Here is a 15,465-nt window from a genome sequence, read left to right on the forward strand (position 1 = left end):
CACACCCAGGCCCAATAATGACAAGACGTGCGATTGGATGAACTAAGGCCATATTTATTAATAAATTACAATAACCTGCAAATGAGGTACTTACAATTAGAGTGCAGGTACGGTTGCTGGTTCAAATCCCTGCTGATACTATACTGGGCAGCAGTGATATAGGAAGATGTTGAAAGGCATCAGCTCATACTGCGCGGGAGGAGGCAATGGTAAACCCCTCCTGTATTCTACCAAAGAAAACCACAGCACTCTGTGGGTGCCAGGAGTCGAAATGGATTTGCACACGTTACCTTTTACCCGCTCTGTGGGACAGTCTCATAACGAGGACTGCCCACCACAGGGCAAATGACTGGGTGTTGATTCCACCCGGTGCCAAGTCCAGACGTCACCACAACCACAAGGCTTTAACCCCGCTGAGGGGAGGCCAACCAGCCCCCACATCACCCAGGCTGCAGAATTTTGAGTGGTGGGTGCCAGCCAGCCTCTGAGTAAGGGTGGATCCCAGCCCAAAGGCTGCAAACCCTGCAAGGGCAAACCTTCCTCGGCTTGCCTACTTGCCTTAAATGGCCCTCCAGTGAGACACCTACCCCAACCCTCATTCACCTGCAAGCTGACCAAACATGCAACATTGACAACCTAACAATTAGAGTCAGTAAGAAGTAGGCGAAAGAAGGCCACACCAGAGCCAATAAGGTATGACCCCAAAAATTCTTACTTGGCCCCAAAAGGTGACTGGACAACTCTCACTGAACCAGGGTGGGAGAGATGGGTTCTTTGCCCCCAGAGCAACTGAGAGCAAACAAAAGACTGCTGGCCATTTATGCAGCCACTCCCCTGCTCCCATTGGCTGGCAGGTGTCATGTGCAGAGGGAACCAAAATGGCGGCCCCGTGCCTGTCTCAAGGGCCAGGTGCACAACTCCGCCCACTGCACTAGTTGGATATTAATTTATTCATAAATGATCTAGAAGCAGGGGTAAGTAGCGAGGTGGCCAAATTTGCAGATGATACCAAACTCTTCCGCGTACTGAAATCCAAAACGGATTGTGAGCAGCTCCAAAAGGATCTCTCCCAACTGGTGGAGTGGGCGACAAAATGGCAAATGCAGTTCAGTGTTAGCAAGTGTAAAGTGATGCACATTGGGACGAAAAACCCCAACTTCAAGTATATGCTGATGGGATCCGAGCTGTCGGTGACTGACCAGGAGAAGGATCTTGGGATCGTGGTGGATAGCTCGTTGAAAGTGTCGACTCAATGTGCGGCAGCTGTGAAAAAGGCAAATTCAATGCTAGGGATCATTAGAGAGGGGATTGAAAATAAAACGACTAATATTATAATGCCCTTATACAAAACTATGGTGCAACCACACTTGGAGTACTGCGTACAATTCTGATCACCACATCTAAAAAAGGACATTGTTGAACTGGAAAAGGTGCAGAAGAGGGCAACCAAGATGATCAGGGGCCTAGAGCACCTTTCTTATGAGGCAAGACTACAACACCAGGGGCTTTTTAGCTTAGAAAAAAGATGACTGCGGGTGACCTGATAGAGGACTATAAAATCATGCATGGTTTGGAGAATTTGGAGAGAGAGATATTCTTTTCCCTCTCACACAACACTAGAATCAGGGGTCACTCCATGAAATTGATTGCCAGGAGGTCTAGGACCAACAAACAGAAGTATTTTTTCACATAATGCGTGATCCACTTGTGGAACTCTCTGCCACAGGATGTAGTGACAGCCAACAACCTGGATGGCTTTAAGAGGGGTTTGGATAACTTCATGGAGGAGAGGTCCATCAATGGCCACTAGTCGGAGGGCTGTGGGCCACCTCCAGTCTCAAAAGGTAGGATGGCTCTGAGAACCAGTTGCAGGAGAGTAATGGCAGAAGAGAGGACACGCCCTCAACTCCTGCCTGTGGCTTCCAGCAGCATTGGGTGGGCCACTGTGAGAAACAGGATGCTGGACTAGATGGGCTTTGGGCCTGATCCAGCAGGGCTGTTCTTATATTCTCATGATGCAGCAGCAGGGAGGGTTGAGTTGAGTTGAAACAGCAGAGGACTCCTACTAGTCATCAGCAGACTACATCCATTCCCAGAGCTGGCCTTGCACCCTGGAGTGTTTCAACTCTCTTACCAGCCTCTCCATCCCAACCTCTTTAAAACTCAGTTGTTTTCTAGCCTTATTCAGACATGATGCTGTATCTGCATTCAGATGTATGTATATTCATAATGCTTTTATGTGAAGGACTGTATCTGTGTGAACAGGACTTCTGTCTCTCACAGGAACAGCCTGAAATGGCTGTTTCTTTTTACTGATTATACTTACACCATTGATTGGTGGCAGGATGGGGGAGAATGGGTCACCTCATTTCCATATCAGCTCCTCCCATCAAGTGGGTGCCATCTAACAAGTCTCTTGATGGCTTTCCTTATCAGGGTACGTCAGTACCATTGACATCCCATTCAGAAACCTCAGCTGGCCTCCAGGATCTGCCAGTGATCTGCCTAACGAGAGTAGGTCAGCTAGCATTCATGAAACCCATTACAGTGTAATGGCACATTAGGAAGCAAAATTGGTCTTTATTAACACAAGTGCAAGAGCAACCCATGGCACTGTAGGCTGCATACAAAGAGTTATAGAAGCAACCATGTCCCCCCAGTACCAGAGCCATGGTGCCCATGCGTAACAATGTAGTGAGAAGTTATAGCTCTGTTTAAAAGCAAAAGGAGCACAGCTCTATGATTCTGCCATGTTTGCCTTGCTCAGGATGGCACTGTGGCTGTTGTGGCACAAACCTTTGTTTACTTAGGTCAGTGAAACAAACAATCCTGAATTGTTGATTAGTTTGAAATGGTAAATGTGCCTGCACAGCTAAGGGTAGGAGAGGAGAGCTGGTCTTGTGGTAGCAAGCATGACTTGTCCCCATAGCTAAGCAGGGTCTGCCCTGGTTGCATCTGAATGGAGACTTGATGTGTGAGCAGCACTGCAAGATATTCCCCTCAGGGGATGGAGCAGCTCCGGGAAGAGCAGAAGGTTCCAAGTTCCCTCCCTGGCTTCTCCAAGATAGGGCTGAGAGAGATTCCTGCCTGCAACCTTGGAGAAGCCACTGCCAGTCTGTGAAGACAATACTGAGCTAGATAGACCAATGGTCTGACTTAGTATATGGCAGTTTCCTATGTTCCTATGTTTGCACCAGCTATATCTTGGGTGAAACCGATGCTGTTTGCACCAACTCCCAAATAGGGACCAGTGAACCTTGAGTTAGATGTTCATGTGCCAAGCATTCCAAATACATTCCCTCAATGTTAAAAACAGCAACAAGACCACCATGGCAATCAGAGAAAGTTTGAACATAGGTAATGTTTTGATCAGTAGTGGCCAGTGTGGGTTCTGCCAGGGGTGGTGGTCAGTGTTCTCTCTAATTCTTTTCATCTGTGTGCGGAATGTGTTTTGTTCTGGGCGGCAGTGTCAAGGCAGTGTGCGCGCACATGCATTCAGAGTGGGGCCTTCCTGATTCTACTTAAGCGGGATCTAAAATTAACTGAGCGGACGTCAGAAGATGTGTGAGTGCGCGCACATGTGCATGCCTTAAAGGGAACAGTGGTGGTGGTGGAGGCAAAAGGCACCTTTAGGCATAAATTAGTAGGTGCTGACCTCTGCAGCTGCACCTTCAAGCTGCTCCAAGCAACAGCGGGCCATCCGGCACTCCCCTGCCACAGGGGACCAGCTCTGCCACTCACCTGGCTGCCGGCGGAGGAGGTTGGGTGGAGCATTGCTGCTCGAAGCAACTTGCAGGTGCTGCCAGAGCGGAGGTAAGCACCTACTAATTTATGCTTAAAGGTGCCTCTCGCCACTCCATATCCCCGCCCCCCCCGGGCCGCCAAACTGGCTGCTACTGGTTTTGATATGAAGGTGCTTTCAAACCAGTGCCTCTCCAAATTACATTTCAGGTGGTACAGCATTAACTAGGGGTGTGCAGGTACCAGTTGGCACTGTTCGGCCTGAATTCAAATTGAATTTGGACCAAATTGCAGGTTTGCAAATGGGTTTGAGTAAGCCATTCGGCTGGGCCAGTTGGTTTGACCAATCAGCTTGAAGCAGTTTGAAGCGGCTCACGATTGAACCGCTCAAACAGGTCCGGTTAACGAATGAACTGGTTCTGCACATCCCTAGTGTTAACTTGATAACTGAACCACCTCAACAAGTCTCATTTGAAGAAGCATTTGGGGCACAATCCATCCCCATGGCATTGCACGTGGAAAGTATGCAGCCATCTGCATGTGGAAACATAGGAACGTAGGAAGCTGCCATACACTGAGTCAGACCATTGGTCTATCTAGCTCAGTATTGTCTTCACAGACTGGCAGCGGCTTCTCCAAGGTTGCAGGCAAGAGCCTCTCTCAGCCCTATCTTTGAGAAGCCAGATAGGGAACTTGGAACTTTCTGCTCTCCCAGAGCAGCTCCATCCCCTGAGGGGAATATCTTACAGTGCTCACATGTGGTCTCTCATTCAAATGCAACCAGGGCTGACCCTGCTTAGCTAGGAGGACAAGTCAGGCATGCTTCCACAATACCAGCTCTCCTCTCCAAAGATTGGCCTAGGGTTCAACAAAGCCTTGTTCCTCCTTGGATGTGTGCAGGGCAGTTGCAGAGAATGGGAGACCCTTGCATGCCAGTTGTATTACCATCTAGGCCTCATTCTAGCATCAGAGAAAGAGGAAGGACTAGATAGGGATATGTGAAGCTGGCAGGCAGGGCTAGGGCTCACGTTTTTGGTAATGGCCTGGCATACTGTGGTGCCTGCACACTGGGAACAGGGCTCTATGGAGTCATATGCCAATCCTCTGTGCTCAGGGCAGCTGTGCCTAATATGGGGACAAACTGTAGTTTTATTTGATTGGCATCCAGACTAATGCTGCATGAGTGCCAGGAAGTTGTGCTAGCTGGTTCTGCTAAGTGAAGATTTTGCATTCCAGACTAGGGTTGAATTGTGCAATAGTATGTGCGTATTCACACCTCCTGTGAAACTTCTTCCTCAATCCATGTACGTTGCAAGGAATGATGCAATGCTATCCACTATCCTTGTGCAAGTGAACTGAGGCCACAAGATATTGTGCAACTTTGAGTATCTGCTCATTTGCACAACCATCTTGTGCAGCTTTGTTCATTGATTGCACTTAGTGCAGCAGTAGTCTGGATTTACTTTTTTAGTTGCAAGTAATACTTCCACATTTTTCTCAACAGTTTTTATAATTCTTCCTCTTCCAGACTGCTCTTTAGATAGACAGATAGAACTTTATTACGATCATAGATCAGTCAAACCAGACTGCTCTTTCTTTGTACACTTTTGGGCATTTGATTGCCCATTATTATATTACTCTTAGTTGCTCTGTCATAAATTACTGTTTTAACTAGAATAGCAAAAATATAAAAATAAAATAAAAATGGTCATCATACTCTTGCTACCCATGCATCAATGATTTTCTTTGATCTTTTGCTTTTAAAAGTTGATGATGAAACACTTGATTGTGTTTTCTTTTGTGTGTATTTCAGTGTGCTTTTCCATTTAATTGGGCAATTCCTTTGAATTCTATTTGTTTGAACAGGCTGGAAAAGCCTATAGCCAGATATTTTGAACTGCAGTTAATATACTGGGCTCTTAGAGTCTCTGTTGTATATACAGCTTATGGCAATTTTTAAAATATCAAAACGCCACTCAAAATGCATTTTTAAAATCTTTGATAAAACAGCAAAACATAACATGAATATCAATAATAAGGCTGTGTGGAATGTTTGGCCATTAACATTTTTGGAGTGAACATTGTACTTCCAAAGGTGCTTTCAAGTGGTCATTGAAAAATCTTTTTTAATCTGTGTTTTGGGCACTGTTCACAACCATTGTTTTCCTAGGCTGCTGTTGCTTCATTGTTGATTGAGACAGAGGGCAATCCTTTCTGGACTATTATTTATCTTTTTATACTGCCCAAAGGGTGGTTTACAACAAAAGAAAACAAATAACAACAGAAAAAACTAAAACATTACAACAATTTAAAATTTTAAAAACAATATTTTAAAATGATGTCAAAACTGTTAAAACAATATTTAATTAAAAGCCTGGGTGAACAGAAGTCTCTTTACAGACTTTTAAAAAGTTGCCAGAGATGAGGAGGCTCTTATTTCAGCAGGGAGCACATTCCAAAGCTTTGAGGCAGCAACAGAGAAGGCCAATCTCCAAGAAGTCACCAGACGATCCAGTGGCAGCTGCAGATGGACCTCCTGATGATCTCACTGGGCAGTGGGGTTCATCATGAAGAAGACGTTCTCTTAAATACCCAGGGCCCAAGCCGTTTAGGGCTTTATAGGTTATAACCAGCACCTTGTATGTTGCCTGGAAACCAATCGGCAGCCAGTGTAGCTCCTTCAATACAGGAGTTATATGGTCTCTCCGAGATGACCCAGAGACCAACCTGGCTGCCGCATTCTGGACCAACTGTAGTTTCTGGACTACATACAAAGGCAGCCCCACTTAGAGCACGTATGTACCCCACATATGTACAACTGTTCTGAGGTTGTTTATCTCAAGAAATGGACACAGCTGGCATATCATCTGAAGCTGATAGAAGGCACTTCTGGCCACTGCCTCAACCTGGGACGCCAAATCAAATTCATCTCCTGAGTTTTGACCCCGCACAATGAGTACCTCTGTCTTATCTGGATTTAGTCTGTCATCCCTCATCCAACCACTACCACCACCTCCGAGCAGGCGTTTAGGGATGTTACGCCCTCTCCCGATTATGTTGACATGGAGAAATAGATTTGGGAGCCATCAGCATACTGACAGCACCCTGCACCAAATCTCCTGATGATCTCTCCCAGCGTGGAGACAATATGGAGCCCTGAGGGACACCATACAAAAGTTCAGATTCTGAAGAACAGCAGTCTCCAAGGGATACCATCTGGAACCTGCCTGAGAGGTAGGAGCGGAACCACTGTAAAGCAGTGGACTCCACTCCCTCCCAACCCCCTCAGACGCTCCAGAAGGATGCTATGGTTGATAGTATTGAAAGCTGCCAAGAGGTCCAAAAGAACCAAGAGAGTCACACTCCCTCTGTCCATTCCCTGATGGAAACTGGAGAATTTCCATCAGGCCGACCAAGGCAGTCTCCACCCTGTAGCCCACCCGAAAGCCAGTCTGAAATGTGTCTAGATAATCAGTTTCCTCCAAGACTGTCTGGAGCTGGGAGGCCACTGCCCTCTCAATTACCTTGCCCAGCCATGGAAGGTTCGAGACAGGCCTGTAGTTGCTCAACTCTGAGGGATCCAAGGCAGGCTTCTTCAGAAGTGGTCCAATAATTGCCTAATCACATGGGTGAACCTGAACAATCAGGAGTGCAACGTGTCTCCTCTTAGCTACCAAAGGAAAATATGTTTGAATGTTTTCCTCTATTTAATTTCAGCTAAAAAATAACAGCATAAAATAATAATATAACAAAAACCAAGGAAAAAAAAGGAGAAGGGAGAATCCTTTTGGACTCGTGCCTCCTGCTTGAACAGCAGGTGGAGGCTGCGGCCAGAAGTGTATTTGCCCAGCTTCATCTGGTTCGCCAATTATGCCCTTATGTTGATCGGCAGGCATTAACGACAGTGACCCATGCCCTTGTCATCTCCCGCTTAGATTATTATTAATGCTCTCTATCTAGGGTTACCTTTGAGGATGATTGGGAAACTATAATGGGTCCAGAATGCAGCGGCTCACCTACTCATGGGTACCAGCAAATATGACAGGGTAACACCTCTCCTGCAGTCATTGCACTGGTTGTCTATTCGCTTCCGAGTTCAATTTAAGGTCCTGGCTTTGACCTTCAAAGCCTTGCGGGGGCCTGGTGCCTGTCTACCTACAGACCCGCCTCTCCCATTCAGTCACAGCCCGTCCGGTTAGATCATCTCAGATGGCCCTTTTGTCAGTTCCTGATTTCTGAGAGGTTTGGGGCTCTAGGACCCATGAAAGGGCCTTTTTGGTTGCTGCCCCACTTCTTTGGAACTCTCTTTCCCCTCAGATTTGTTTAGCCCCTTCCTTACTGATCTTCAAATCTCTATAGAAGACTTTTCCTTTTCGCCAGGCTTTTGCCCTGTAGTTTACGCGTGCGTGAGTGTGTGTGTTTTGTTAGTTACTTTAGTTTTTAATTTAGAATGTAAATTTTAATGTTGCCTTGTTTTGTATGTTTTTGTGCACCGCCCAGAGTCTTCGGAGTGGGCGGTATATTAAATGTTTCAAATAAATAAATAAATAAATAAAGTAAATAAAATAACACTTATTAAGAATCAAGAAAAAAATCTTAATTATTAACATAATCCATGAATAATACATCCATTTTTATAAACTCTTCTTTCAAGGATGACTATTACATGAATATCAATAAGGCTGTGTGGAATATTTATCCATTCACATTTTTGGAGTGAACATTGTACTTTCAAAGGTGCTTTCAAATGGTCATTGAAAAATCTTTTTTTACCTGTCTTTTGGGCACTGTTCACAACCATTGTTTTCCTAGGCTGCTGTTGCAGCCTAGGAATTTCTTCAAAACACAGTTTTTAAAAATGTGACCAAACTTTTGAAAACTCCTCTTCTTTACCATTTCATCAGAAAAAAACTAGTTCAAATGTTGACAGGAAATGCGTCAGTTATCCAAAGTTGTGAGTCCAGAGTACACTTGTCCTTCCAATGCATCAAAGAATCCCAACAAATATGTTTGCAATTAACAAGAGGGCAAGTGGCTGTCCTGCAATTGTGCTGAGGAAGCAGCCTCTTCACAGTAGGGATGTGCACGGAACTGGGTGGGGGAAGTTTGAAGGTGGGGGGGTTGACTTTAAGGGCAGGGGAGGATGCATTTATCCCTCCCTCCACTTCTCCCCTGCCAGCACTCCATTAGCAAAGGGTCCATCAGGGCGGCAGCTTGCGTCCCTGCCGCCCCATTGCCTTGTCAGACCCTACATCACCAGAAGTACCCGATGTGCATGTGCGCATCGGTGTGTGCGTGCACACGTCACACTCACAAGCACTCCTCCGAATTGGTTCCATGCACATCCCTACTTCACAGTAGCTCTCTCTGCCTCTGCGTCTTGGCACCCTTCCTTGCTTTTCTGCACAGAAAATGTGCAAGATAGTAGAGGCACAAAGGAAGCCAGTGAGTGGCAAGGGAACTGTTTCTGCAGTGCAATCCTTCACCCTCCATTTTGTTTCCCTCATGGCACCGAAAGCTTGTCTCTGCAATCTTCTCACTCAGGGTGAAAGCTTAAGACCGCACTTGAAATACTGTGTTCCGTTCTAGTCGTTGCACCTCAAGAAGGCTATTGTAGAGTTGGAAAAGGTACAGAGAAGGGCAACAAAAATGATCAGGGGTTTGGAGCAGCTCCCCTGTGAGGAAAGACCATGGTGTTCTTAGTTTAGAAAGAAGGCAGGTAAGCGGGGACATAATAGAGTATAAAATCATGCACAGTGTGGATAAACTGGATAGAGAGATGCTTTTCTCTCTATCTTATAATATTAGAACCCAGGTCATCTGTTGCCTCACGGACCAGTACCCAATGACTCACGGACCGGCACCGGTCCACGGACTGGTGGTTGAGAGACACTGCTCTAGGTGCCCGTTCGAGCTTCCACACAATCCTGTTAGCTGGATTAAGGGAGCATTTGCACCCTTAACCTCAGCTAAGAGTCAGGCTTTGATGCTGGGTTTGGTGCCTCAAGGCTGCCGGGATCTGCGTGGATCCTGGCAGTTCTGATGGACAGCCAAGCCCAGGCTTGGCTGCTTGTGAGATCAGCCTCATTATCCTCTTATTTGTTATTTTTCCTCAGGTCTTCAACCCAAACTCTAAACCTTGCATTCATATCTGGCTTTATATGAAGCAAGCTGCTTTAGAATAAACCAAGACTGGTCAGTTCAGATGTCACAACTTACCATATTTTCTTTCTAACCTAAATCAGAAGTAATATTCTTGATTTTACACTCCTTTTATTGTATTATATAATTATCTGTTAATACATTGCTGACTGTTAATGGAGCATGTGGATAGGCACAGAGCCTCTGTAAGCGCCTGTTAGGAGTGTGTGGAGTAATTGGGGCTGTTGGGAGGGACCCACAAGACATGCCCCAAAATTATAGCTTTGTAGGGGGAGCCTGGAATTTCTGCTGGAACCAAAAGCCACCCCTGAAGAAGCAGAGAGTACCTATGCTTTGCAGCCACAAAATTTTCTAACAAAGGTTCCAAAAGGAGGTTCGTTTCCTTCTGTAAATCAACAGGACACAGCTAATAACAGTGGGAGCTTGGGGGGAGGAGAGGGAGGGAGAGAATTCCATTCCGACAAGATCTTCCACCCTACACTTCCACTTCCTGCCTCCCATAAATGCCCTGTTCTGTTCTATCCTCACCAATATAACACATGAGATTTCAGATCTGAGTTGACAAGACATTTTTGTCATGGGTTTCATTTGTCTTTACTATTGCTAACAGGCTGTGGTGGACTAGACTCCTAGGAACATGTGCACTTCTCCTTTCTATGGCTGACATTGGAATTTACTATGAACAATCACAAATTTGCAGATGTGCCGAAGCTATTCTTATATCTTGCAGGGCAACACTAGTTTAGATTGAAGGTGGAAGATTGAATGTTTGAATGTTCCTGCACCCCCACATAAAATGTTAGCCCAGGAAACTTTTCACATGGGGCTTTTGAAGCCCTTTAATTCACATCTCCTCTGGAATGGAGGGGGTGCATTCACATATCAGCTAGATTTACCCTGAAATCCCTGAGAGTTATCAGGGAGAAGTTCACACACAATTTGGGCTTTTCACTGTGCGTTAAGAGTGTAGCCCGACTGAGTGACTGACTGATTGATTGATTGAGTGCTGTCAAGTCAGTGTCGATTCTTAGCGACCACATAGATAGATTCTCTCCAGGATTATATGTCTTCAACTTGACCTTTAAGGTCTCTCAGTGGTGAATTCATTACTGTCATAATAGAGGCCATCCATCTTGCTGCTGGCCGTCCTCTTCATCTCTTTCCTTCAACTTTCTCCAGCATTATGGACTTCTTGAGGGAGGTGGTTCTTCGCATAATGTGTCCAAAGTACGATAATTTGAGACTGGTTATTTGTACCTCGAGTGAAAATTCTGGATTGATTTGTTCTATGATCCATTTGTTTGTTTTCCTGGCTGTCCATGGTATCCTCAAAAGTCTTCTCCAGCACCAACGTTCAAAAGCATCAATGCTTTTTCTATCTTGCTTCTTCAAAGTCCAGCTTTCACATCCATAGAGTGTTATGAGAAAAACTATTGTCCGAACGATTCTAATCTTTGTAGGTACAGACACATCATGGCATCTAAATACCCTTTCCAAGGCCTTCATTGTAACCCCACCAAGTGCTAGTCTGCAGTGTATTTCTTGACTGCTGGATCCTTTACTGTTGATGGTCGATCCTAAAAGGCAGAAGCTATCCACCACTTCAGTGGCTTCATTATCAGTTCTGAGGCTGGTTGCTGTGACCATTGTCATTTAGATTAGTCTTCTTTACTTTAGTTGTAGTCCCATTTTTTCACTGTGCTCCTTGACTTTCATTACTAGAGCTTGCAGATCATCCGCATTCTCAGCTATCAGAGTGGAGCCATCAGCATAGCGCAGCTTATTGATGTTTCTTCCTCCAACTTTAAGACCACTCCAATCCAGCATCTCTCAGTATATCTTCAGCACATAAGTTGAATAAATAAGGAGAAAGTATACAGTATATCTGGGGTAAAAAAAAAAATCCACTATTTGCGACGGGGGTGGGTGGGTGGGTTTTTTTTTACAACTTTGAGCCCGCAATAAAGCCTCCCTGTAAACTTGTGGTAAAACCTGCCATGTGTAGAAGTCCCTGGGGGAAAGCTAGTCTCTTCTTCACATGCTAATCTTTAATGTGGAGACATTCAGATTTTCAGTTCTATTCCTCCTCCAAAGTGAAATGGTACATTCCAGCAATAGACAGATGCTATGGGGCTTCTACTCTTCGGTTTCCACTGACCGTACAGCACTGGTTTGCAAAATGCAAAAACTGTAGCTTGAAACATTTTGTGGTTGCTCAGTGACACATCCTGCACTGGTGATATTGATTCAGTGGGGAAATACTTGCTTAGTTAGACATGAGCTTTCAGCGTAAGATTTTATTTAAAGATGATGTGTAGCTCTTGATTATTCCACATGGAATCCAACTCTTTGTTTTGATTGATTAAGTAGCACTTTAAAACCAGGGACCTGGGATTAAAGGAGCTCTGATTGCTCCATGTGCTTGCTTTTTAATGCTCCAGCAACTCAGGTTCAAAAAGCTGTGTCAACAGTGCACGAGAAATAATACCTTAATCCCCACCAAGCCTTTAACAAGAGCAGTAAAAATGTCTTGTGAATCTAATAAAAAAATCATTGCCTCCATATACTGACCAATATTACAAGGACATTTGCAGCAGTATTTCCTTTTTGACATGCCCAATTGTTATATTTGTTAGTTTATGTTCTGTATAATAATGCACTAGATAATAATCTATGAATAACTAGCCTGATAACACTGGGAAAATAATCGCCATAGGATTTTTGTGTGTGTTACATTTTACAAAAACCAATAATGTTGAAACTGGGTAATATCGATGCCTATTCTTATCTCTTTTAACTCTCTTCTCTCTTTTCTTGTTGATCCTTAATGGCTCAAAGAAAGCTTTACATTTCAGAACAATTACCCACTACTGTATTGAAACATCAGTTCTACAATACAGATTTCTCAGTACAGAAAGGCAAAAAAGATGAAAGTTTTCTTAGGTAGCTTATTTACTTGCCAGTGTAGGTTTGCATTGCAAACACACACACAAAACTAATTAAACATTTTCCAGCAGAGAATAGGGATGTGCATGGAACTGGCTGGCCCAGTTTGGTTAGAGTCCGGACCGAACTCAAACCCGACTGGGCCAGTTTGGTCCGGCACCCCCTCGAACCCCACCTGGTGTGGGAATATCTTACAGGGAATGGGAATATCTAATGGGAATATCTTACATGTTCTATGTGCTCACATGTTACATGTGCTCACATGTAGTCTCCAATTCAAATGCAAGCCAGAGCAGACCCCGCTTAAGGGGACAATTCACGCTTACTAGCAAAAAGGGAACAATTCATGCTTGCTACCTACCACAAGATCACGAGCCATCTAATGGAGCAGTGGGGACATGACTTGATTATCAAGCCAGAGGTTGCTGGTTCAAATCCCTGCTGGTATGTTTCCCAGACTATGGGGAACACCTATATTGGGCAACAGTGATATAGGAAGGTGCTGAAAGGCATCATCTCATACTGCGCGGGAAGAGGCAATGGTAAACCCCTCCTGTATTCTACCAAAGACAACCACAGGGCTCTGTGGTTGCCAGGAGTCGAAACCGACTCAACGGCACACTTTACCAGTCCTCACAACCAGATTGGTGGTTTATTTATTAATTTATTATTTACATTTATATCCCGCTCTTCCTCCAAGGAGCTCAGAGTACATGGTTATTTTTATCCTCACAACAACCCTGTGACCTGTGAGGTAGGTTAGGCTGAGAGATACATGACTGGCCCAGAGTCATCCAGTGAGTTTCATGGTTCAATGGGGATTTGAACTCAGGTCTTCCCGGTCCTAATCCGGTCCTAATCCTAATCCAACACTCTAACTACTATGCTATGGTGAAGTTGTTGGCTTTGTTGTTGACTTTGCTCTGGTCTTTTGTGGTATTGTTTTAATATTTTTACATTTCTATTTTGTTCAATTTGTTATATTTTGATCGATCCTTTATACTACCTTGAGGGACATTTGGGTGGAAAAATGGCCAATATATTTTCATTTCAATACATATAAATTATTCAGATGGCAGCAGTGAAGTGGTATTTTTAGCACATTGCAGTTGTTGGTCCATTTTGTCCAGTCAGGTTTGGGAAAAGATTCGGAAGGTAAGAGAGGGGTCATAATCTGGATCTGGACCTTTCAGATTGGCAAAGTGTCATGGATGTGCACTCTGTGAGTATGGAGACAAGCTGTTACTATTCTCCACATTCAACTATTTAGAACTGGTGCTATTCCGAAGTGTGAAATCCCTTAGCAAGCACTTTCTGGCAAAACCACTGTCTCTAACAAAGGCTGGGGTGATTTAAAATGATTACCTGTCTCCTCAGCTATAGCTCCTTTACAGCTTAGACTGACATAACATGGTACATGATAATCAGCTTGATTCTATAAACATTTTCTAAGAAAAGAATGAGGCACAAGTTAACGTCTTTGCTGAGTGACTTCAGAAGAATTGATGTACAAAGTAAAAGTTGCTGAAATGTATTTGAGTGACACCAAATCATTCTTATCTGCGTGGGAAGTAAGGTAAAACATAACAATTGTATTGGATTTACACTTCCAGCTAAGTATCTTTATGTATTTACAGAGTACTTCATTGGAATGTACGTGCCTGCTATGAAAGATATTATGGTAATCAGAGTTGTAAAATGCTGCAGTAAAAAACAATGTATTCTGCCTATACTGCTGAAGTTTGCTTTCTCCAGCAAGTCAGGAATAAAGGTAAAAAGCTAAAGTGTGCTGTCGAGTCGGTGTTGACTTCTGGCGACCACAGCGCCCTGTAGTTGTCTTTGGTAAAATACAGGAGATGTTTACCATTGCCATCTCCCATGCAGTATGAGATGATGCCTTTCAGCATCTTCCTATATCGCTGCTGCCTGATATAGGTGTTTCCCATATAGTTTGATATATACTATATGGGATATATACTATATTTATAAACACCTGATATAGGTGTTTCCCATATAGTTTGTTTCCCTGGGAAACAAACCAGTGGGGATTTGAACCAGCAATGTCTGGCTTGCTAGTCAAGTCATTTCGCCGCTGCGCCATCAAGAATAGCCCACAAAAATGATTTCCTACCTTGCTTTCTAAGTTGCAGAAACAAGTTACTAACAATGCAGGTTTACATGTTTAATCCAGTGGATGATATTCACAGTGGATTGTATTCATACTGGATTATATTAATAATTAAACCCCTGCTAACTTGGCAAAGAGGCACCTTTTAACGTGGTGATTCTCTTTATTTAGCAGGGGGAGAGTAACTGGCCCTTTCCACCCCCAGCACAGTAACTCCAGTGACGACTGCTGGTGTCTATCTTATGTTTCTTTTTAGAGTGTGAGCCCTTTGGGAACAGAAATCCATCTTATTTATTTATTTATATCTTTGTGTAAACTGCCCTGAGCCATTTTTGGAAGGGCGATATAGAAATCAATCAATCACACAAACAAATAAATAAATTTAAACTTGTTTAATGGACATTCTCTCTTCCCAGGGAACCTCAAAGCTGGTGTTCTGAAGGGGCTGGGCTATGAATCTTAAACAGAACATTTTCAGGATACTGCCA

At 44.1% G+C, this 15,465-nt stretch overlaps 2 protein-coding genes across 4 annotated transcripts in view; one reads left to right on the forward strand and one right to left on the reverse strand.

The window, feature by feature from the left end:
* Positions 1 to 766, reverse strand: part of BLNK (B cell linker) — a 170,403-nt gene extending 169,637 nt beyond the window's left edge. Inside the window, exon 1 of the mRNA XM_053304890.1 lies at positions 716 to 766. The gene's annotated coding sequence lies outside the window, so the exon portion shown is untranslated. The remainder of the gene's footprint in view (positions 1 to 715) is intronic.
* Positions 1 to 15,465, forward strand: part of DNTT (DNA nucleotidylexotransferase) — a 291,853-nt gene that overhangs the window by 20,918 nt on the left and 255,470 nt on the right. The window lies entirely within an intron of this gene.

The sequence above is a fragment of the Hemicordylus capensis genome, chromosome 3, assembly GCF_027244095.1.
Source record: "Hemicordylus capensis ecotype Gifberg chromosome 3, rHemCap1.1.pri, whole genome shotgun sequence".
Lineage (NCBI taxonomy): Eukaryota > Metazoa > Chordata > Lepidosauria > Squamata > Cordylidae > Hemicordylus > Hemicordylus capensis.